Source organism: Anomaloglossus baeobatrachus, chromosome 1, assembly GCF_048569485.1.
Source record: "Anomaloglossus baeobatrachus isolate aAnoBae1 chromosome 1, aAnoBae1.hap1, whole genome shotgun sequence".
Lineage (NCBI taxonomy): Eukaryota > Metazoa > Chordata > Amphibia > Anura > Aromobatidae > Anomaloglossus > Anomaloglossus baeobatrachus.
In genome coordinates, this window is record NC_134353.1 from 322,050,819 (window position 1) to 322,071,989 (window position 21,171).

General features: G+C 43.4%; 33 non-coding genes across 33 annotated transcripts; all 33 read left to right on the forward strand.

Annotated features, from left to right (window-relative positions):
- Positions 1–90: 90 nt before the first annotated feature.
- TRNAK-UUU (transfer RNA lysine (anticodon UUU)) lies at positions 91–163 on the forward strand. The gene has a single exon. It is a non-coding gene; the product is annotated as a tRNA-Lys (tRNA).
- A 581-nt stretch (positions 164–744) lies between these two features.
- Positions 745–817, forward strand: TRNAK-UUU (transfer RNA lysine (anticodon UUU)). The gene has a single exon. It is a non-coding gene; the product is annotated as a tRNA-Lys (tRNA).
- A 581-nt stretch (positions 818–1,398) lies between these two features.
- Positions 1,399–1,471, forward strand: TRNAK-UUU (transfer RNA lysine (anticodon UUU)). Its single transcript has one exon. It is a non-coding gene; the product is annotated as a tRNA-Lys (tRNA).
- Positions 1,472–2,052: 581 nt separating this feature from the next.
- On the forward strand, positions 2,053–2,125 carry TRNAK-UUU (transfer RNA lysine (anticodon UUU)). Its single transcript has one exon. It is a non-coding gene; the product is annotated as a tRNA-Lys (tRNA).
- Positions 2,126–2,706: 581 nt separating this feature from the next.
- On the forward strand, positions 2,707–2,779 carry TRNAK-UUU (transfer RNA lysine (anticodon UUU)). Its single transcript has one exon. It is a non-coding gene; the product is annotated as a tRNA-Lys (tRNA).
- Positions 2,780–3,360: 581 nt separating this feature from the next.
- Positions 3,361–3,433, forward strand: TRNAK-UUU (transfer RNA lysine (anticodon UUU)). Its single transcript has one exon. It is a non-coding gene; the product is annotated as a tRNA-Lys (tRNA).
- Positions 3,434–4,014: 581 nt separating this feature from the next.
- Positions 4,015–4,087, forward strand: TRNAK-UUU (transfer RNA lysine (anticodon UUU)). The gene has a single exon. It is a non-coding gene; the product is annotated as a tRNA-Lys (tRNA).
- Positions 4,088–4,668: 581 nt separating this feature from the next.
- TRNAK-UUU (transfer RNA lysine (anticodon UUU)) lies at positions 4,669–4,741 on the forward strand. Its single transcript has one exon. It is a non-coding gene; the product is annotated as a tRNA-Lys (tRNA).
- Positions 4,742–5,322: 581 nt separating this feature from the next.
- On the forward strand, positions 5,323–5,395 carry TRNAK-UUU (transfer RNA lysine (anticodon UUU)). The gene has a single exon. It is a non-coding gene; the product is annotated as a tRNA-Lys (tRNA).
- A 581-nt stretch (positions 5,396–5,976) lies between these two features.
- TRNAK-UUU (transfer RNA lysine (anticodon UUU)) lies at positions 5,977–6,049 on the forward strand. The gene has a single exon. It is a non-coding gene; the product is annotated as a tRNA-Lys (tRNA).
- Positions 6,050–6,630: 581 nt separating this feature from the next.
- TRNAK-UUU (transfer RNA lysine (anticodon UUU)) lies at positions 6,631–6,703 on the forward strand. The gene has a single exon. It is a non-coding gene; the product is annotated as a tRNA-Lys (tRNA).
- Positions 6,704–7,284: 581 nt separating this feature from the next.
- Positions 7,285–7,357, forward strand: TRNAK-UUU (transfer RNA lysine (anticodon UUU)). The gene has a single exon. It is a non-coding gene; the product is annotated as a tRNA-Lys (tRNA).
- Positions 7,358–7,938: 581 nt separating this feature from the next.
- On the forward strand, positions 7,939–8,011 carry TRNAK-UUU (transfer RNA lysine (anticodon UUU)). Its single transcript has one exon. It is a non-coding gene; the product is annotated as a tRNA-Lys (tRNA).
- A 581-nt stretch (positions 8,012–8,592) lies between these two features.
- TRNAK-UUU (transfer RNA lysine (anticodon UUU)) lies at positions 8,593–8,665 on the forward strand. Its single transcript has one exon. It is a non-coding gene; the product is annotated as a tRNA-Lys (tRNA).
- A 581-nt stretch (positions 8,666–9,246) lies between these two features.
- TRNAK-UUU (transfer RNA lysine (anticodon UUU)) lies at positions 9,247–9,319 on the forward strand. Its single transcript has one exon. It is a non-coding gene; the product is annotated as a tRNA-Lys (tRNA).
- A 581-nt stretch (positions 9,320–9,900) lies between these two features.
- TRNAK-UUU (transfer RNA lysine (anticodon UUU)) lies at positions 9,901–9,973 on the forward strand. Its single transcript has one exon. It is a non-coding gene; the product is annotated as a tRNA-Lys (tRNA).
- A 581-nt stretch (positions 9,974–10,554) lies between these two features.
- Positions 10,555–10,627, forward strand: TRNAK-UUU (transfer RNA lysine (anticodon UUU)). The gene has a single exon. It is a non-coding gene; the product is annotated as a tRNA-Lys (tRNA).
- Positions 10,628–11,208: 581 nt separating this feature from the next.
- TRNAK-UUU (transfer RNA lysine (anticodon UUU)) lies at positions 11,209–11,281 on the forward strand. The gene has a single exon. It is a non-coding gene; the product is annotated as a tRNA-Lys (tRNA).
- A 581-nt stretch (positions 11,282–11,862) lies between these two features.
- Positions 11,863–11,935, forward strand: TRNAK-UUU (transfer RNA lysine (anticodon UUU)). The gene has a single exon. It is a non-coding gene; the product is annotated as a tRNA-Lys (tRNA).
- A 581-nt stretch (positions 11,936–12,516) lies between these two features.
- Positions 12,517–12,589, forward strand: TRNAK-UUU (transfer RNA lysine (anticodon UUU)). The gene has a single exon. It is a non-coding gene; the product is annotated as a tRNA-Lys (tRNA).
- Positions 12,590–13,170: 581 nt separating this feature from the next.
- Positions 13,171–13,243, forward strand: TRNAK-UUU (transfer RNA lysine (anticodon UUU)). Its single transcript has one exon. It is a non-coding gene; the product is annotated as a tRNA-Lys (tRNA).
- Positions 13,244–13,824: 581 nt separating this feature from the next.
- TRNAK-UUU (transfer RNA lysine (anticodon UUU)) lies at positions 13,825–13,897 on the forward strand. The gene has a single exon. It is a non-coding gene; the product is annotated as a tRNA-Lys (tRNA).
- A 581-nt stretch (positions 13,898–14,478) lies between these two features.
- TRNAK-UUU (transfer RNA lysine (anticodon UUU)) lies at positions 14,479–14,551 on the forward strand. The gene has a single exon. It is a non-coding gene; the product is annotated as a tRNA-Lys (tRNA).
- Positions 14,552–15,132: 581 nt separating this feature from the next.
- Positions 15,133–15,205, forward strand: TRNAK-UUU (transfer RNA lysine (anticodon UUU)). Its single transcript has one exon. It is a non-coding gene; the product is annotated as a tRNA-Lys (tRNA).
- A 581-nt stretch (positions 15,206–15,786) lies between these two features.
- On the forward strand, positions 15,787–15,859 carry TRNAK-UUU (transfer RNA lysine (anticodon UUU)). The gene has a single exon. It is a non-coding gene; the product is annotated as a tRNA-Lys (tRNA).
- A 581-nt stretch (positions 15,860–16,440) lies between these two features.
- Positions 16,441–16,513, forward strand: TRNAK-UUU (transfer RNA lysine (anticodon UUU)). Its single transcript has one exon. It is a non-coding gene; the product is annotated as a tRNA-Lys (tRNA).
- Positions 16,514–17,094: 581 nt separating this feature from the next.
- Positions 17,095–17,167, forward strand: TRNAK-UUU (transfer RNA lysine (anticodon UUU)). The gene has a single exon. It is a non-coding gene; the product is annotated as a tRNA-Lys (tRNA).
- Positions 17,168–17,748: 581 nt separating this feature from the next.
- Positions 17,749–17,821, forward strand: TRNAK-UUU (transfer RNA lysine (anticodon UUU)). The gene has a single exon. It is a non-coding gene; the product is annotated as a tRNA-Lys (tRNA).
- Positions 17,822–18,402: 581 nt separating this feature from the next.
- Positions 18,403–18,475, forward strand: TRNAK-UUU (transfer RNA lysine (anticodon UUU)). The gene has a single exon. It is a non-coding gene; the product is annotated as a tRNA-Lys (tRNA).
- A 581-nt stretch (positions 18,476–19,056) lies between these two features.
- TRNAK-UUU (transfer RNA lysine (anticodon UUU)) lies at positions 19,057–19,129 on the forward strand. Its single transcript has one exon. It is a non-coding gene; the product is annotated as a tRNA-Lys (tRNA).
- A 581-nt stretch (positions 19,130–19,710) lies between these two features.
- On the forward strand, positions 19,711–19,783 carry TRNAK-UUU (transfer RNA lysine (anticodon UUU)). Its single transcript has one exon. It is a non-coding gene; the product is annotated as a tRNA-Lys (tRNA).
- Positions 19,784–20,364: 581 nt separating this feature from the next.
- TRNAK-UUU (transfer RNA lysine (anticodon UUU)) lies at positions 20,365–20,437 on the forward strand. Its single transcript has one exon. It is a non-coding gene; the product is annotated as a tRNA-Lys (tRNA).
- Positions 20,438–21,018: 581 nt separating this feature from the next.
- Positions 21,019–21,091, forward strand: TRNAK-UUU (transfer RNA lysine (anticodon UUU)). Its single transcript has one exon. It is a non-coding gene; the product is annotated as a tRNA-Lys (tRNA).
- The last annotated feature ends 80 nt before the right edge of the window (positions 21,092–21,171 follow it).

Below are 21,171 nucleotides of genomic sequence, written 5' to 3' on the forward strand. Positions count from 1 at the left end.
TCCTAAGCAAAAAGGAACATCTCGGAAGGTTCTTCGAAATGCATAGTGAGATGTTCTTCCTAAATGTGCTAAATGGGCTGCTCTGCACGAGCCTGGGTAGCTCAGTCGGTAGAGCATCAGACTTTTAATCTGAGGGTCCAGGGTTCAAGTCCCTGTTCAGGCGCCTTGCCTTTTACCATAAACCTAGCACGTACCTTGACTTCGTTCTTAGGTGATTCTTGAGTGTGCATGAGGATTAAGCGTTGTTCTGGTTATTACATGACTTGTATCCAGCATTATTTCCCTCCGTTGAGTCTGTCTCTAACTTTCAGTCTTCTCTGAGCTGGTGGGTGGGGACTTGCATTTGTGATGTCTTTCAGAAACCGCACACAGAAATTGAAGAATCCTTGTTTTGTTTTTCTCTGTAAAAGTATGTGAGACATTACACAGCCCTAATGATCTGTGTGGCAGTGAATTGAGTTTGGAAAAAAAGCTTAAACAGTTGCTTAATACTGCAGCTGCACCTGACTATACTTAGCCAATTCTTATTGTCTTTGACGATGCTGCTTACTCCTTTTCCCCACTTTTGCCTCCATAGAGAATACCAGGAGATATAACCTGGCACTTGCTTTCTGTGGCAGAATGTGTGCGGACTTTGGTTTTGTTTGTGTACAGTCCTAAGCAAAAAGGAACATCTCGGAAGGTTCTTCGAAATGCATAGTGAGATGTTCTTCCTAAATGTGCTAAATGGGCTGCTCTGCACGAGCCTGGGTAGCTCAGTCGGTAGAGCATCAGACTTTTAATCTGAGGGTCCAGGGTTCAAGTCCCTGTTCAGGCACCTTGCCTTTTACCATAAACCTAGCACGTACCTTGACTTCGTTCTTAGGTGATTCTTGAGTGTGCATGAGGATTAAGCGTTGTTCTGGTTATTACATGACTTGTATCCAGCATTATTTCCCTCCGTTGAGTCTGTCTCTAACTTTCAGTCTTCTCTGAGCTGGTGGGTGGGGACTTGCATTTGTGATGTCTTTCAGAAACCGCACACAGAAATTGAAGAATCCTTGTTTTGTTTTTCTCTGTAAAAGTATGTGAGACATTACACAGCCCTAATGATCTGTGTGGCAGTGAATTGAGTTTGGAAAAAAAGCTTAAACAGTTGCTTAATACTGCAGCTGCACCTGACTATACTTAGCCAATTCTTATTGTCTTTGACGATGCTGCTTACTCCTTTTCCCCACTTTTGCCTCCATAGAGAATACCAGGAGATATAACCTGGCACTTGCTTTCTGTGGCAGAATGTGTGCGGACTTTGGTTTTGTTTGTGTACAGTCCTAAGCAAAAAGGAACATCTCGGAAGGTTCTTCGAAATGCATAGTGAGATGTTCTTCCTAAATGTGCTAAATGGGCTGCTCTGCACGAGCCTGGGTAGCTCAGTCGGTAGAGCATCAGACTTTTAATCTGAGGGTCCAGGGTTCAAGTCCCTGTTCAGGCGCCTTGCCTTTTACCATAAACCTAGCACGTACCTTGACTTCGTTCTTAGGTGATTCTTGAGTGTGCATGAGGATTAAGCGTTGTTCTGGTTATTACATGACTTGTATCCAGCATTATTTCCCTCCGTTGAGTCTGTCTCTAACTTTCAGTCTTCTCTGAGCTGGTGGGTGGGGACTTGCATTTGTGATGTCTTTCAGAAACCGCACACAGAAATTGAAGAATCCTTGTTTTGTTTTTCTCTGTAAAAGTATGTGAGACATTACACAGCCCTAATGATCTGTGTGGCAGTGAATTGAGTTTGGAAAAAAAGCTTAAACAGTTGCTTAATACTGCAGCTGCACCTGACTATACTTAGCCAATTCTTATTGTCTTTGACGATGCTGCTTACTCCTTTTCCCCACTTTTGCCTCCATAGAGAATACCAGGAGATATAACCTGGCACTTGCTTTCTGTGGCAGAATGTGTGCGGACTTTGGTTTTGTTTGTGTACAGTCCTAAGCAAAAAGGAACATCTCGGAAGGTTCTTCGAAATGCATAGTGAGATGTTCTTCCTAAATGTGCTAAATGGGCTGCTCTGCACGAGCCTGGGTAGCTCAGTCGGTAGAGCATCAGACTTTTAATCTGAGGGTCCAGGGTTCAAGTCCCTGTTCAGGCGCCTTGCCTTTTACCATAAACCTAGCACGTACCTTGACTTCGTTCTTAGGTGATTCTTGAGTGTGCATGAGGATTAAGCGTTGTTCTGGTTATTACATGACTTGTATCCAGCATTATTTCCCTCCGTTGAGTCTGTCTCTAACTTTCAGTCTTCTCTGAGCTGGTGGGTGGGGACTTGCATTTGTGATGTCTTTCAGAAACCGCACACAGAAATTGAAGAATCCTTGTTTTGTTTTTCTCTGTAAAAGTATGTGAGACATTACACAGCCCTAATGATCTGTGTGGCAGTGAATTGAGTTTGGAAAAAAAGCTTAAACAGTTGCTTAATACTGCAGCTGCACCTGACTATACTTAGCCAATTCTTATTGTCTTTGACGATGCTGCTTACTCCTTTTCCCCACTTTTGCCTCCATAGAGAATACCAGGAGATATAACCTGGCACTTGCTTTCTGTGGCAGAATGTGTGCGGACTTTGGTTTTGTTTGTGTACAGTCCTAAGCAAAAAGGAACATCTCGGAAGGTTCTTCGAAATGCATAGTGAGATGTTCTTCCTAAATGTGCTAAATGGGCTGCTCTGCACGAGCCTGGGTAGCTCAGTCGGTAGAGCATCAGACTTTTAATCTGAGGGTCCAGGGTTCAAGTCCCTGTTCAGGCGCCTTGCCTTTTACCATAAACCTAGCACGTACCTTGACTTCGTTCTTAGGTGATTCTTGAGTGTGCATGAGGATTAAGCGTTGTTCTGGTTATTACATGACTTGTATCCAGCATTATTTCCCTCCGTTGAGTCTGTCTCTAACTTTCAGTCTTCTCTGAGCTGGTGGGTGGGGACTTGCATTTGTGATGTCTTTCAGAAACCGCACACAGAAATTGAAGAATCCTTGTTTTGTTTTTCTCTGTAAAAGTATGTGAGACATTACACAGCCCTAATGATCTGTGTGGCAGTGAATTGAGTTTGGAAAAAAAGCTTAAACAGTTGCTTAATACTGCAGCTGCACCTGACTATACTTAGCCAATTCTTATTGTCTTTGACGATGCTGCTTACTCCTTTTCCCCACTTTTGCCTCCATAGAGAATACCAGGAGATATAACCTGGCACTTGCTTTCTGTGGCAGAATGTGTGCGGACTTTGGTTTTGTTTGTGTACAGTCCTAAGCAAAAAGGAACATCTCGGAAGGTTCTTCGAAATGCATAGTGAGATGTTCTTCCTAAATGTGCTAAATGGGCTGCTCTGCACGAGCCTGGGTAGCTCAGTCGGTAGAGCATAAGACTTTTAATCTGAGGGTCCAGGGTTCAAGTCCCTGTTCAGGCGCCTTGCCTTTTACCATAAACCTAGCACGTACCTTGACTTCGTTCTTAGGTGATTCTTGAGTGTGCATGAGGATTAAGCGTTGTTCTGGTTATTACATGACTTGTATCCAGCATTATTTCCCTCCGTTGAGTCTGTCTCTAACTTTCAGTCTTCTCTGAGCTGGTGGGTGGGGACTTGCATTTGTGATGTCTTTCAGAAACCGCACACAGAAATTGAAGAATCCTTGTTTTGTTTTTCTCTGTAAAAGTATGTGAGACATTACACAGCCCTAATGATCTGTGTGGCAGTGAATTGAGTTTGGAAAAAAAGCTTAAACAGTTGCTTAATACTGCAGCTGCACCTGACTATACTTAGCCAATTCTTATTGTCTTTGACGATGCTGCTTACTCCTTTTCCCCACTTTTGCCTCCATAGAGAATACCAGGAGATATAACCTGGCACTTGCTTTCTGTGGCAGAATGTGTGCGGACTTTGGTTTTGTTTGTGTACAGTCCTAAGCAAAAAGGAACATCTCGGAAGGTTCTTCGAAATGCATAGTGAGATGTTCTTCCTAAATGTGCTAAATGGGCTGCTCTGCACGAGCCTGGGTAGCTCAGTCGGTAGAGCATCAGACTTTTAATCTGAGGGTCCAGGGTTCAAGTCCCTGTTCAGGCGCCTTGCCTTTTACCATAAACCTAGCACGTACCTTGACTTCGTTCTTAGGTGATTCTTGAGTGTGCATGAGGATTAAGCGTTGTTCTGGTTATTACATGACTTGTATCCAGCATTATTTCCCTCCGTTGAGTCTGTCTCTAACTTTCAGTCTTCTCTGAGCTGGTGGGTGGGGACTTGCATTTGTGATGTCTTTCAGAAACCGCACACAGAAATTGAAGAATCCTTGTTTTGTTTTTCTCTGTAAAAGTATGTGAGACATTACACAGCCCTAATGATCTGTGTGGCAGTGAATTGAGTTTGGAAAAAAAGCTTAAACAGTTGCTTAATACTGCAGCTGCACCTGACTATACTTAGCCAATTCTTATTGTCTTTGACGATGCTGCTTACTCCTTTTCCCCACTTTTGCCTCCATAGAGAATACCAGGAGATATAACCTGGCACTTGCTTTCTGTGGCAGAATGTGTGCGGACTTTGGTTTTGTTTGTGTACAGTCCTAAGCAAAAAGGAACATCTCGGAAGGTTCTTCGAAATGCATAGTGAGATGTTCTTCCTAAATGTGCTAAATGCGCTGCTCTGCACGAGCCTGGGTAGCTCAGTCGGTAGAGCATCAGACTTTTAATCTGAGGGTCCAGGGTTCAAGTCCCTGTTCAGGCGCCTTGCCTTTTACCATAAACCTAGCACGTACCTTGACTTCGTTCTTAGGTGATTCTTGAGTGTGCATGAGGATTAAGCGTTGTTCTGGTTATTACATGACTTGTATCCAGCATTATTTCCCTCCGTTGAGTCTGTCTCTAACTTTCAGTCTTCTCTGAGCTGGTGGGTGGGGACTTGCATTTGTGATGTCTTTCAGAAACCGCACACAGAAATTGAAGAATCCTTGTTTTGTTTTTCTCTGTAAAAGTATGTGAGACATTACACAGCCCTAATGATCTGTGTGGCAGTGAATTGAGTTTGGAAAAAAAGCTTAAACAGTTGCTTAATACTGCAGCTGCACCTGACTATACTTAGCCAATTCTTATTGTCTTTGACGATGCTGCTTACTCCTTTTCCCCACTTTTGCCTCCATAGAGAATACCAGGAGATATAACCTGGCACTTGCTTTCTGTGGCAGAATGTGTGCGGACTTTGGTTTTGTTTGTGTACAGTCCTAAGCAAAAAGGAACATCTCGGAAGGTTCTTCGAAATGCATAGTGAGATGTTCTTCCTAAATGTGCTAAATGGGCTGCTCTGCACGAGCCTGGGTAGCTCAGTCGGTAGAGCATCAGACTTTTAATCTGAGGGTCCAGGGTTCAAGTCCCTGTTCAGGCGCCTTGCCTTTTACCATAAACCTAGCACGTACCTTGACTTCGTTCTTAGGTGATTCTTGAGTGTGCATGAGGATTAAGCGTTGTTCTGGTTATTACATGACTTGTATCCAGCATTATTTCCCTCCGTTGAGTCTGTCTCTAACTTTCAGTCTTCTCTGAGCTGGTGGGTGGGGACTTGCATTTGTGATGTCTTTCAGAAACCGCACACAGAAATTGAAGAATCCTTGTTTTGTTTTTCTCTGTAAAAGTATGTGAGACATTACACAGCCCTAATGATCTGTGTGGCAGTGAATTGAGTTTGGAAAAAAAGCTTAAACAGTTGCTTAATACTGCAGCTGCACCTGACTATACTTAGCCAATTCTTATTGTCTTTGACGATGCTGCTTACTCCTTTTCCCCACTTTTGCCTCCATAGAGAATACCAGGAGATATAACCTGGCACTTGCTTTCTGTGGCAGAATGTGTGCGGACTTTGGTTTTGTTTGTGTACAGTCCTAAGCAAAAAGGAACATCTCGGAAGGTTCTTCGAAATGCATAGTGAGATGTTCTTCCTAAATGTGCTAAATGGGCTGCTCTGCACGAGCCTGGGTAGCTCAGTCGGTAGAGCATCAGACTTTTAATCTGAGGGTCCAGGGTTCAAGTCCCTGTTCAGGCGCCTTGCCTTTTACCATAAACCTAGCACGTACCTTGACTTCGTTCTTAGGTGATTCTTGAGTGTGCATGAGGATTAAGCGTTGTTCTGGTTATTACATGACTTGTATCCAGCATTATTTCCCTCCGTTGAGTCTGTCTCTAACTTTCAGTCTTCTCTGAGCTGGTGGGTGGGGACTTGCATTTGTGATGTCTTTCAGAAACCGCACACAGAAATTGAAGAATCCTTGTTTTGTTTTTCTCTGTAAAAGTATGTGAGACATTACACAGCCCTAATGATCTGTGTGGCAGTGAATTGAGTTTGGAAAAAAAGCTTAAACAGTTGCTTAATACTGCAGCTGCACCTGACTATACTTAGCCAATTCTTATTGTCTTTGACGATGCTGCTTACTCCTTTTCCCCACTTTTGCCTCCATAGAGAATACCAGGAGATATAACCTGGCACTTGATTTCTGTGGCAGAATGTGTGCGGACTTTGGTTTTGTTTGTGTACAGTCCTAAGCAAAAAGGAACATCTCGGAAGGTTCTTCGAAATGCATAGTGAGATGTTCTTCCTAAATGTGCTAAATGGGCTGCTCTGCACGAGCCTGGGTAGCTCAGTCGGTAGAGCATCAGACTTTTAATCTGAGGGTCCAGGGTTCAAGTCCCTGTTCAGGCGCCTTGCCTTTTACCATAAACCTAGCACGTACCTTGACTTCGTTCTTAGGTGATTCTTGAGTGTGCATGAGGATTAAGCGTTGTTCTGGTTATTACATGACTTGTATCCAGCATTATTTCCCTCCGTTGAGTCTGTCTCTAACTTTCAGTCTTCTCTGAGCTGGTGGGTGGGGACTTGCATTTGTGATGTCTTTCAGAAACCGCACACAGAAATTGAAGAATCCTTGTTTTGTTTTTCTCTGTAAAAGTATGTGAGACATTACACAGCCCTAATGATCTGTGTGGCAGTGAATTGAGTTTGGAAAAAAAGCTTAAACAGTTGCTTAATACTGCAGCTGCACCTGACTATACTTAGCCAATTCTTATTGTCTTTGACGATGCTGCTTACTCCTTTTCCCCACTTTTGCCTCCATAGAGAATACCAGGAGATATAACCTGGCACTTGCTTTCTGTGGCAGAATGTGTGCGGACTTTGGTTTTGTTTGTGTACAGTCCTAAGCAAAAAGGAACATCTCGGAAGGTTCTTCGAAATGCATAGTGAGATGTTCTTCCTAAATGTGCTAAATGGGCTGCTCTGCACGAGCCTGGGTAGCTCAGTCGGTAGAGCATCAGACTTTTAATCTGAGGGTCCAGGGTTCAAGTCCCTGTTCAGGCGCCTTGCCTTTTACCATAAACCTAGCACGTACCTTGACTTCGTTCTTAGGTGATTCTTGAGTGTGCATGAGGATTAAGCGTTGTTCTGGTTATTACATGACTTGTATCCAGCATTATTTCCCTCCGTTGAGTCTGTCTCTAACTTTCAGTCTTCTCTGAGCTGGTGGGTGGGGACTTGCATTTGTGATGTCTTTCAGAAACCGCACACAGAAATTGAAGAATCCTTGTTTTGTTTTTCTCTGTAAAAGTATGTGAGACATTACACAGCCCTAATGATCTGTGTGGCAGTGAATTGAGTTTGGAAAAAAAGCTTAAACAGTTGCTTAATACTGCAGCTGCACCTGACTATACTTAGCCAATTCTTATTGTCTTTGACGATGCTGCTTACTCCTTTTCCCCACTTTTGCCTCCATAGAGAATACCAGGAGATATAACCTGGCACTTGCTTTCTGTGGCAGAATGTGTGCGGACTTTGGTTTTGTTTGTGTACAGTCCTAAGCAAAAAGGAACATCTCGGAAGGTTCTTCGAAATGCATAGTGAGATGTTCTTCCTAAATGTGCTAAATGGGCTGCTCTGCACGAGCCTGGGTAGCTCAGTCGGTAGAGCATCAGACTTTTAATCTGAGGGTCCAGGGTTCAAGTCCCTGTTCAGGCGCCTTGCCTTTTACCATAAACCTAGCACGTACCTTGACTTCGTTCTTAGGTGATTCTTGAGTGTGCATGAGGATTAAGCGTTGTTCTGGTTATTACATGACTTGTATCCAGCATTATTTCCCTCCGTTGAGTCTGTCTCTAACTTTCAGTCTTCTCTGAGCTGGTGGGTGGGGACTTGCATTTGTGATGTCTTTCAGAAACCGCACACAGAAATTGAAGAATCCTTGTTTTGTTTTTCTCTGTAAAAGTATGTGAGACATTACACAGCCCTAATGATCTGTGTGGCAGTGAATTGAGTTTGGAAAAAAAGCTTAAACAGTTGCTTAATACTGCAGCTGCACCTGACTATACTTAGCCAATTCTTATTGTCTTTGACGATGCTGCTTACTCCTTTTCCCCACTTTTGCCTCCATAGAGAATACCAGGAGATATAACCTGGCACTTGCTTTCTGTGGCAGAATGTGTGCGGACTTTGGTTTTGTTTGTGTACAGTCCTAAGCAAAAAGGAACATCTCGGAAGGTTCTTCGAAATGCATAGTGAGATGTTCTTCCTAAATGTGCTAAATGGGCTGCTCTGCACGAGCCTGGGTAGCTCAGTCGGTAGAGCATCAGACTTTTAATCTGAGGGTCCAGGGTTCAAGTCCCTGTTCAGGCGCCTTGCCTTTTACCATAAACCTAGCACGTACCTTGACTTCGTTCTTAGGTGATTCTTGAGTGTGCATGAGGATTAAGCGTTGTTCTGGTTATTACATGACTTGTATCCAGCATTATTTCCCTCCGTTGAGTCTGTCTCTAACTTTCAGTCTTCTCTGAGCTGGTGGGTGGGGACTTGCATTTGTGATGTCTTTCAGAAACCGCACACAGAAATTGAAGAATCCTTGTTTTGTTTTTCTCTGTAAAAGTATGTGAGACATTACACAGCCCTAATGATCTGTGTGGCAGTGAATTGAGTTTGGAAAAAAAGCTTAAACAGTTGCTTAATACTGCAGCTGCACCTGACTATACTTAGCCAATTCTTATTGTCTTTGACGATGCTGCTTACTCCTTTTCCCCACTTTTGCCTCCATAGAGAATACCAGGAGATATAACCTGGCACTTGCTTTCTGTGGCAGAATGTGTGCGGACTTTGGTTTTGTTTGTGTACAGTCCTAAGCAAAAAGGAACATCTCGGAAGGTTCTTCGAAATGCATAGTGAGATGTTCTTCCTAAATGTGCTAAATGGGCTGCTCTGCACGAGCCTGGGTAGCTCAGTCGGTAGAGCATCAGACTTTTAATCTGAGGGTCCAGGGTTCAAGTCCCTGTTCAGGCGCCTTGCCTTTTACCATAAACCTAGCACGTACCTTGACTTCGTTCTTAGGTGATTCTTGAGTGTGCATGAGGATTAAGCGTTGTTCTGGTTATTACATGACTTGTATCCAGCATTATTTCCCTCCGTTGAGTCTGTCTCTAACTTTCAGTCTTCTCTGAGCTGGTGGGTGGGGACTTGCATTTGTGATGTCTTTCAGAAACCGCACACAGAAATTGAAGAATCCTTGTTTTGTTTTTCTCTGTAAAAGTATGTGAGACATTACACAGCCCTAATGATCTGTGTGGCAGTGAATTGAGTTTGGAAAAAAAGCTTAAACAGTTGCTTAATACTGCAGCTGCACCTGACTATACTTAGCCAATTCTTATTGTCTTTGACGATGCTGCTTACTCCTTTTCCCCACTTTTGCCTCCATAGAGAATACCAGGAGATATAACCTGGCACTTGATTTCTGTGGCAGAATGTGTGCGGACTTTGGTTTTGTTTGTGTACAGTCCTAAGCAAAAAGGAACATCTCGGAAGGTTCTTCGAAATGCATAGTGAGATGTTCTTCCTAAATGTGCTAAATGGGCTGCTCTGCACGAGCCTGGGTAGCTCAGTCGGTAGAGCATCAGACTTTTAATCTGAGGGTCCAGGGTTCAAGTCCCTGTTCAGGCGCCTTGCCTTTTACCATAAACCTAGCACGTACCTTGACTTCGTTCTTAGGTGATTCTTGAGTGTGCATGAGGATTAAGCGTTGTTCTGGTTATTACATGACTTGTATCCAGCATTATTTCCCTCCGTTGAGTCTGTCTCTAACTTTCAGTCTTCTCTGAGCTGGTGGGTGGGGACTTGCATTTGTGATGTCTTTCAGAAACCGCACACAGAAATTGAAGAATCCTTGTTTTGTTTTTCTCTGTAAAAGTATGTGAGACATTACACAGCCCTAATGATCTGTGTGGCAGTGAATTGAGTTTGGAAAAAAAGCTTAAACAGTTGCTTAATACTGCAGCTGCACCTGACTATACTTAGCCAATTCTTATTGTCTTTGACGATGCTGCTTACTCCTTTTCCCCACTTTTGCCTCCATAGAGAATACCAGGAGATATAACCTGGCACTTGCTTTCTGTGGCAGAATGTGTGCGGACTTTGGTTTTGTTTGTGTACAGTCCTAAGCAAAAAGGAACATCTCGGAAGGTTCTTCGAAATGCATAGTGAGATGTTCTTCCTAAATGTGCTAAATGGGCTGCTCTGCACGAGCCTGGGTAGCTCAGTCGGTAGAGCATCAGACTTTTAATCTGAGGGTCCAGGGTTCAAGTCCCTGTTCAGGCGCCTTGCCTTTTACCATAAACCTAGCACGTACCTTGACTTCGTTCTTAGGTGATTCTTGAGTGTGCATGAGGATTAAGCGTTGTTCTGGTTATTACATGACTTGTATCCAGCATTATTTCCCTCCGTTGAGTCTGTCTCTAACTTTCAGTCTTCTCTGAGCTGGTGGGTGGGGACTTGCATTTGTGATGTCTTTCAGAAACCGCACACAGAAATTGAAGAATCCTTGTTTTGTTTTTCTCTGTAAAAGTATGTGAGACATTACACAGCCCTAATGATCTGTGTGGCAGTGAATTGAGTTTGGAAAAAAAGCTTAAACAGTTGCTTAATACTGCAGCTGCACCTGACTATACTTAGCCAATTCTTATTGTCTTTGACGATGCTGCTTACTCCTTTTCCCCACTTTTGCCTCCATAGAGAATACCAGGAGATATAACCTGGCACTTGCTTTCTGTGGCAGAATGTGTGCGGACTTTGGTTTTGTTTGTGTACAGTCCTAAGCAAAAAGGAACATCTCGGAAGGTTCTTCGAAATGCATAGTGAGATGTTCTTCCTAAATGTGCTAAATGGGCTGCTCTGCACGAGCCTGGGTAGCTCAGTCGGTAGAGCATCAGACTTTTAATCTGAGGGTCCAGGGTTCAAGTCCCTGTTCAGGCGCCTTGCCTTTTACCATAAACCTAGCACGTACCTTGACTTCGTTCTTAGGTGATTCTTGAGTGTGCATGAGGATTAAGCGTTGTTCTGGTTATTACATGACTTGTATCCAGCATTATTTCCCTCCGTTGAGTCTGTCTCTAACTTTCAGTCTTCTCTGAGCTGGTGGGTGGGGACTTGCATTTGTGATGTCTTTCAGAAACCGCACACAGAAATTGAAGAATCCTTGTTTTGTTTTTCTCTGTAAAAGTATGTGAGACATTACACAGCCCTAATGATCTGTGTGGCAGTGAATTGAGTTTGGAAAAAAAGCTTAAACAGTTGCTTAATACTGCAGCTGCACCTGACTATACTTAGCCAATTCTTATTGTCTTTGACGATGCTGCTTACTCCTTTTCCCCACTTTTGCCTCCATAGAGAATACCAGGAGATATAACCTGGCACTTGCTTTCTGTGGCAGAATGTGTGCGGACTTTGGTTTTGTTTGTGTACAGTCCTAAGCAAAAAGGAACATCTCGGAAGGTTCTTCGAAATGCATAGTGAGATGTTCTTCCTAAATGTGCTAAATGGGCTGCTCTGCACGAGCCTGGGTAGCTCAGTCGGTAGAGCATCAGACTTTTAATCTGAGGGTCCAGGGTTCAAGTCCCTGTTCAGGCGCCTTGCCTTTTACCATAAACCTAGCACGTACCTTGACTTCGTTCTTAGGTGATTCTTGAGTGTGCATGAGGATTAAGCGTTGTTCTGGTTATTACATGACTTGTATCCAGCATTATTTCCCTCCGTTGAGTCTGTCTCTAACTTTCAGTCTTCTCTGAGCTGGTGGGTGGGGACTTGCATTTGTGATGTCTTTCAGAAACCGCACACAGAAATTGAAGAATCCTTGTTTTGTTTTTCTCTGTAAAAGTATGTGAGACATTACACAGCCCTAATGATCTGTGTGGCAGTGAATTGAGTTTGGAAAAAAAGCTTAAACAGTTGCTTAATACTGCAGCTGCACCTGACTATACTTAGCCAATTCTTATTGTCTTTGACGATGCTGCTTACTCCTTTTCCCCACTTTTGCCTCCATAGAGAATACCAGGAGATATAACCTGGCACTTGATTTCTGTGGCAGAATGTGTGCGGACTTTGGTTTTGTTTGTGTACAGTCCTAAGCAAAAAGGAACATCTCGGAAGGTTCTTCGAAATGCATAGTGAGATGTTCTTCCTAAATGTGCTAAATGGGCTGCTCTGCACGAGCCTGGGTAGCTCAGTCGGTAGAGCATCAGACTTTTAATCTGAGGGTCCAGGGTTCAAGTCCCTGTTCAGGCGCCTTGCCTTTTACCATAAACCTAGCACGTACCTTGACTTCGTTCTTAGGTGATTCTTGAGTGTGCATGAGGATTAAGCGTTGTTCTGGTTATTACATGGCTTGTATCCAGCATTATTTCCCTCCGTTGAGTCTGTCTCTAACTTTCAGTCTTCTCTGAGCTGGTGGGTGGGGACTTGCATTTGTGATGTCTTTCAGAAACCGCACACAGAAATTGAAGAATCCTTGTTTTGTTTTTCTCTGTAAAAGTATGTGAGACATTACACAGCCCTAATGATCTGTGTGGCAGTGAATTGAGTTTGGAAAAAAAGCTTAAACAGTTGCTTAATACTGCAGCTGCACCTGACTATACTTAGCCAATTCTTATTGTCTTTGACGATGCTGCTTACTCCTTTTCCCCACTTTTGCCTCCATAGAGAATACCAGGAGATATAACCTGGCACTTGCTTTCTGTGGCAGAATGTGTGCGGACTTTGGTTTTGTTTGTGTACAGTCCTAAGCAAAAAGGAACATCTCGGAAGGTTCTTCGAAATGCATAGTGAGATGTTCTTCCTAAATGTGCTAAATGGGCTGCTCTGCACGAGCCTGGGTAGCTCAGTCGGTAGAGCATCAGACTTTTAATCTGAGGGTCCAGGGTTCAAGTCCCTGTTCAGGCGCCTTGCCTTTTACCATAAACCTAGCACGTACCTTGACTTCGTTCTTAGGTGATTCTTGAGTGTGCATGAGGATTAAGCGTTGTTCTGGTTATTACATGACTTGTATCCAGCATTATTTCCCTCCGTTGAGTCTGTCTCTAACTTTCAGTCTTCTCTGAGCTGGTGGGTGGGGACTTGCATTTGTGATGTCTTTCAGAAACCGCACACAGAAATTGAAGAATCCTTGTTTTGTTTTTCTCTGTAAAAGTATGTGAGACATTACACAGCCCTAATGATCTGTGTGGCAGTGAATTGAGTTTGGAAAAAAAGCTTAAACAGTTGCTTAATACTGCAGCTGCACCTGACTATACTTAGCCAATTCTTATTGTCTTTGACGATGCTGCTTACTCCTTTTCCCCACTTTTGCCTCCATAGAGAATACCAGGAGATATAACCTGGCACTTGCTTTCTGTGGCAGAATGTGTGCGGACTTTGGTTTTGTTTGTGTACAGTCCTAAGCAAAAAGGAACATCTCGGAAGGTTCTTCGAAATGCATAGTGAGATGTTCTTCCTAAATGTGCTAAATGGGCTGCTCTGCACGAGCCTGGGTAGCTCAGTCGGTAGAGCATCAGACTTTTAATCTGAGGGTCCAGGGTTCAAGTCCCTGTTCAGGCGCCTTGCCTTTTACCATAAACCTAGCACGTACCTTGACTTCGTTCTTAGGTGATTCTTGAGTGTGCATGAGGATTAAGCGTTGTTCTGGTTATTACATGACTTGTATCCAGCATTATTTCCCTCCGTTGAGTCTGTCTCTAACTTTCAGTCTTCTCTGAGCTGGTGGGTGGGGACTTGCATTTGTGATGTCTTTCAGAAACCGCACACAGAAATTGAAGAATCCTTGTTTTGTTTTTCTCTGTAAAAGTATGTGAGACATTACACAGCCCTAATGATCTGTGTGGCAGTGAATTGAGTTTGGAAAAAAAGCTTAAACAGTTGCTTAATACTGCAGCTGCACCTGACTATACTTAGCCAATTCTTATTGTCTTTGACGATGCTGCTTACTCCTTTTCCCCACTTTTGCCTCCATAGAGAATACCAGGAGATATAACCTGGCACTTGATTTCTGTGGCAGAATGTGTGCGGACTTTGGTTTTGTTTGTGTACAGTCCTAAGCAAAAAGGAACATCTCGGAAGGTTCTTCGAAATGCATAGTGAGATGTTCTTCCTAAATGTGCTAAATGGGCTGCTCTGCACGAGCCTGGGTAGCTCAGTCGGTAGAGCATCAGACTTTTAATCTGAGGGTCCAGGGTTCAAGTCCCTGTTCAGGCGCCTTGCCTTTTACCATAAACCTAGCACGTACCTTGACTTCGTTCTTAGGTGATTCTTGAGTGTGCATGAGGATTAAGCGTTGTTCTGGTTATTACATGACTTGTATCCAGCATTATTTCCCTCCGTTGAGTCTGTCTCTAACTTTCAGTCTTCTCTGAGCTGGTGGGTGGGGACTTGCATTTGTGATGTCTTTCAGAAACCGCACACAGAAATTGAAGAATCCTTGTTTTGTTTTTCTCTGTAAAAGTATGTGAGACATTACACAGCCCTAATGATCTGTGTGGCAGTGAATTGAGTTTGGAAAAAAAGCTTAAACAGTTGCTTAATACTGCAGCTGCACCTGACTATACTTAGCCAATTCTTATTGTCTTTGACGATGCTGCTTACTCCTTTTCCCCACTTTTGCCTCCATAGAGAATACCAGGAGATATAACCTGGCACTTGCTTTCTGTGGCAGAATGTGTGCGGACTTTGGTTTTGTTTGTGTACAGTCCTAAGCAAAAAGGAACATCTCGGAAGGTTCTTCGAAATGCATAGTGAGATGTTCTTCCTAAATGTGCTAAATGGGCTGCTCTGCACGAGCCTGGGTAGCTCAGTCGGTAGAGCATCAGACTTTTAATCTGAGGGTCCAGGGTTCAAGTCCCTGTTCAGGCGCCTTGCCTTTTACCATAAACCTAGCACGTACCTTGACTTCGTTCTTAGGTGATTCTTGAGTGTGCATGAGGATTAAGCGTTGTTCTGGTTATTACATGACTTGTATCCAGCATTATTTCCCTCCGTTGAGTCTGTCTCTAACTTTCAGTCTTCTCTGAGCTGGTGGGTGGGGACTTGCATTTGTGATGTCTTTCAGAAACCGCACACAGAAATTGAAGAATCCTTGTTTTGTTTTTCTCTGTAAAAGTATGTGAGACATTACACAGCCCTAATGATCTGTGTGGCAGTGAATTGAGTTTGGAAAAAAAGCTTAAACAGTTGCTTAATACTGCAGCTGCACCTGACTATACTTAGCCAATTCTTATTGTCTTTGACGATGCTGCTTACTCCTTTTCCCCACTTTTGCCTCCATAGAGAATACCAGGAGATATAACCTGGCACTTGATTTCTGTGGCAGAATGTGTGCGGACTTTGGTTTTGTTTGTGTACAGTCCTAAGCAAAAAGGAACATCTCGGAAGGTTCTTCGAAATGCATAGTGAGATGTTCTTCCTAAATGTGCTAAATGGGCTGCTCTGCACGAGCCTGGGTAGCTCAGTCGGTAGAGCATCAGACTTTTAATCTGAGGGTCCAGGGTTCAAGTCCCTGTTCAGGCGCCTTGCCTTTTACCATAAACCTAGCACGTACCTTGACTTCGTTCTTAGGTGATTCTTGAGTGTGCATGAGGATTAAGCGTTGTTCTGGTTATTACATGACTTGTATCCAGCATTATTTCCCTCCGTTGAGTCTGTCTCTAACTTTCAGTCTTCTCTGAGCTGGTGGGTGGGGACTTGCATTTGTGATGTCTTTCAGAAACCGCACACAGAAATTGAAGAATCCTTGTTTTGTTTTTCTCTGTAAAAGTATGTGAGACATTACACAGCCCTAATGATCTGTGTGGCAGTGAATTGAGTTTGGAAAAAAAGCTTAAACAGTTGCTTAATACTGCAGCTGCACCTGACTATACTTAGCCAATTCTTATTGTCTTTGACGATGCTGCTTACTCCTTTTCCCCACTTTTGCCTCCATAGAGAATACCAGGAGATATAACCTGGCACTTGCTTTCTGTGGCAGAATGTGTGCGGACTTTGGTTTTGTTTGTGTACAGTCCTAAGCAAAAAGGAACATCTCGGAAGGTTCTTCGAAATGCATAGTGAGATGTTCTTCCTAAATGTGCTAAATGGGCTGCTCTGCACGAGCCTGGGTAGCTCAGTCGGTAGAGCATCAGACTTTTAATCTGAGGGTCCAGGGTTCAAGTCCCTGTTCAGGCGCCTTGCCTTTTACCATAAACCTAGCACGTACCTTGACTTCGTTCTTAGGTGATTCTTGAGTGTGCATGAGGATTAAGCGTTGTTCTGGTTATTACATGACTTGTATCCAGCATTATTTCCCTCCGTTGAGTCTGTCTCTAACTTTCAGTCTTCTCTGAGCTGGTGGGTGGGGACTTGCATTTGTGATGTCTTTCAGAAACCGCACACAGAAATTGAAGAATCCTTGTTTTGTTTTTCTCTGTAAAAGTATGTGAGACATTACACAGCCCTAATGATCTGTGTGGCAGTGAATTGAGTTTGGAAAAAAAGCTTAAACAGTTGCTTAATACTGCAGCTGCACCTGACTATACTTAGCCAATTCTTATTGTCTTTGACGATGCTGCTTACTCCTTTTCCCCACTTTTGCCTCCATAGAGAATACCAGGAGATATAACCTGGCACTTGCTTTCTGTGGCAGAATGTGTGCGGACTTTGGTTTTGTTTGTGTACAGTCCTAAGCAAAAAGGAACATCTCGGAAGGTTCTTCGAAATGCATAGTGAGATGTTCTTCCTAAATGTGCTAAATGGGCTGCTCTGCACGAGCCTGGGTAGCTCAGTCGGTAGAGCATCAGACTTTTAATCTGAGGGTCCAGGGTTCAAGTCCCTGTTCAGGCGCCTTGCCTTTTACCATAAACCTAGCACGTACCTTGACTTCGTTCTTAGGTGATTCTTGAGTGTGCATGAGGATTAAGCGTTGTTCTGGTTATTACATGACTTGTATCCAGCATTATTTCCCTCCGTTGAGTCTGTCTCTAACTTTCAGTCTTCTCTGAGCTGGTGGGTGGGGACTTGCATTTGTGATGTCTTTCAGAAACCGCACACAGAAATTGAAGAATCCTTGTTTTGTTTTTCTCTGTAAAAGTATGTGAGACATTACACAGCCCTAATGATCTGTGTGGCAGTGAATTGAGTTTGGAAAAAAAGCTTAAACAGTTGCTTAATACTGCAGCTGCACCTGACTATACTTAGCCAATTCTTATTGTCTTTGACGATGCTGCTTACTCCTTTTCCCCACTTTTGCCTCCATAGAGAATACCAGGAGATATAACCTGGCACTTGCTTTCTGTGGCAGAATGTGTGCGGACTTTGGTTTTGTTTGTGTACAGTCCTAAGCAAAAAGGAACATCTCGGAAGGTTCTTCGAAATGCATAGTGAGATGTTCTTCCTAAATGTGCTAAATGGGCTGCTCTGCACGAGCCTGGGTAGCTCAGTCGGTAGAGCATCAGACTTTTAATCTGAGGGTCCAGGGTTCAAGTCCCTGTTCAGGCGCCTTGCCTTTTACCATAAACCTAGCACGTACCTTGACTTCGTTCTTAGGTGATTCTTGAGTGTGCATGAGGATTAAGCGTTGTTCTGGTTATTACATGACTTGTATCCAGCATTATTTCCCTCCGTTGAGTCTGTCTCTAACTTTCAGTCTTCTCTGAGCTGGTGGGTGGGGACTTGCATTTGTGATGTCTTTCAGAAACCGCACACAGAAATTGAAGAATCCTTGTTTTGTTTTTCTCTGTAAAAGTATGTGAGACATTACACAGCCCTAATGATCTGTGTGGCAGTGAATTGAGTTTGGAAAAAAAGCTTAAACAGTTGCTTAATACTGCAGCTGCACCTGACTATACTTAGCCAATTCTTATTGTCTTTGACGATGCTGCTTACTCCTTTTCCCCACTTTTGCCTCCATAGAGAATACCAGGAGATATAACCTGGCACTTGCTTTCTGTGGCAGAATGTGTGCGGACTTTGGTTTTGTTTGTGTACAGTCCTAAGCAAAAAGGAACATCTCGGAAGGTTCTTCGAAATGCATAGTGAGATGTTCTTCCTAAATGTGCTAAATGGGCTGCTCTGCACGAGCCTGGGTAGCTCAGTCGGTAGAGCATCAGACTTTTAATCTGAGGGTCCAGGGTTCAAGTCCCTGTTCAGGCGCCTTGCCTTTTACCATAAACCTAGCACGTACCTTGACTTCGTTCTTAGGTGATTCTTGAGTGTGCATGAGGATTAAGCGTTGTTCTGGTTATTACATGACTTGTATCCAGCATTATTTCCCTCCGTTGAGTCTGTCTCTAACTTTCAGTCTTCTCTGAGCTGGTGGGTGGGGACTTGCATTTGTGATGTCTTTCAGAAACCGCACACAGAAATTGAAGAATCCTTGTTTTGTTTTTCTCTGTAAAAGTATGTGAGACATTACACAGCCCTAATGATCTGTGTGGCAGTGAATTGAGTTTGGAAAAAAAGCTTAAACAGTTGCTTAATACTGCAGCTGCACCTGACTATACTTAGCCAATTCTTATTGTCTTTGACGATGCTGCTTACTCCTTTTCCCCACTTTTGCCTCCATAGAGAATACCAGGAGATATAACCTGGCACTTGCTTTCTGTGGCAGAATGTGTGCGGACTTTGGTTTTGTTTGTGTACAGTCCTAAGCAAAAAGGAACATCTCGGAAGGTTCTTCGAAATGCATAGTGAGATGTTCTTCCTAAATGTGCTAAATGGGCTGCTCTGCACGAGCCTGGGTAGCTCAGTCGGTAGAGCATCAGACTTTTAATCTGAGGGTCCAGGGTTCAAGTCCCTGTTCAGGCGCCTTGCCTTTTACCATAAACCTAGCACGTACCTTGACTTCGTTCTTAGGTGATTCTTGAGTGTGCATGAGGATTAAGCGTTGTTCTGGTTATTACATGACTTGTATCCAGCATTATTTCCCTCCGTTGAGTCTGTCTCTAACTTTCAGTCTTCTCTGAGCTGGTGGGTGGGGACTTGCATTTGTGATGTCTTTCAGAAACCGCACACAGAAATTGAAGAATCCTTGTTTTGTTTTTCTCTGTAAAAGTATGTGAGACATTACACAGCCCTAATGATCTGTGTGGCAGTGAATTGAGTTTGGAAAAAAAGCTTAAACAGTTGCTTAATACTGCAGCTGCACCTGACTATACTTAGCCAATTCTTATTGTCTTTGACGATGCTGCTTACTCCTTTTCCCCACTTTTGCCTCCATAGAGAATACCAGGAGATATAACCTGGCACTTGCTTTCTGTGGCAGAATGTGTGCGGACTTTGGTTTTGTTTGTGTACAGTCCTAAGCAAAAAGGAACATCTCGGAAGGTTCTTCGAAATGCATAGTGAGATGTTCTTCCTAAATGTGCTAAATGGGCTGCTCTGCACGAGCCTGGGTAGCTCAGTCGGTAGAGCATCAGACTTTTAATCTGAGGGTCCAGGGTTCAAGTCCCTGTTCAGGCGCCTTGCCTTTTACCATAAACCTAGCACGTACCTTGACTTCGTTCTTAGGTGATTCTTGAGTGTGCATGAGGATTAAGCGTTGTTCTGGTTATTACATGACTTGTATCCAGCATTATTTCCCTCCGTTGAGTCTGTCTCTAACTTTCAGTCTTCTCTGAGCTGGTGGGTGGGGACTTGCATTTGTGATGTCTTTCAGAAACCGCACACAGAAATTGAAGAATCCTTGTTTTGTTTTTCTCTGTAAAAGTATGTGAGACATTACACAGCCCTAATGATCTGTGTGGCAGTGAATTGAGTTTGGAAAAAAAGCTTAAACAGTTGCTTAATACTGCAGCTGCACCTGACTATACTTAGCCAATTCTTATTGTCTTTGACGATGCTGCTTACTCCTTTTCCCCACTTTTGCCTCCATAGAGAATACCAGGAGATATAACCTGGCACTTGCTTTCTGTGGCAGAATGTGTGCGGACTTTGGTTTTGTTTGTGTACAGTCCTAAGCAAAAAGGAACATCTCGGAAGGTTCTTCGAAATGCATAGTGAGATGTTCTTCCTAAATGTGCTAAATGGGCTGCTCTGCACGAGCCTGGGTAGCTCAGTCGGTAGAGCATCAGACTTTTAATCTGAGGGTCCAGGGTTCAAGTCCCTGTTCAGGCGCCTTGCCTTTTACCATAAACCTAGCACGTACCTTGACTTCGTTCTTAGGTGATTCTTGAGTGTGCATGAGGATTAAGCGTTGTTCTGGTTATTACATGACTTGTATCCAGCATTATTTCCCTCCGTTGAGTCTGTCTCTAACTTTCAGTCTTCTCTGAGCTGGTGGGTGGGGACTTGCATTTGTGATGTCTTTCAGAAACCGCACACAGAAATTGAAGAATCCTTGTTTTGTTTTTCTCTGTAAAAGTATGTGAGACATTACACAGCCCTACTGATCTGTGTGGCAGTGAATTGAGTTTGGAAAAAAAGCTTAAACAGTTGCTTAATACTGCAGCTGCACCTGACTATACTTAGCCAATTCTTATTGTCTTTGACGATGCTGCTTACTCCTTTTCCCCACTTTTGCCTCCATAGAGAATACCAGGAGATATAACCTGGCACTTGCTTTCTGTGGCAGAATGTGTGCGGACTTTGGTTTTGTTTGTGTACAGTCCTAAGCAAAAAGGAACATCTCGGAAGGTTCTTCGAAATGCATAGTGAGATGTTCTTCCTAAATGTGCTAAATGGGCTGCTCTGCACTTGCCTGGGTAGCTCAGTCGGTAGAGCATCAGACTTTTAATCTGAGGGTCCAGGGTTCAAGTCCCTGTTCAGGCGCCTTGCCTTTTACCATAAACCTAGCACGTACCTTGACTTCGTTCTTAGGTGATTCTTGAGTGTGCATGAGGATTAAGCGT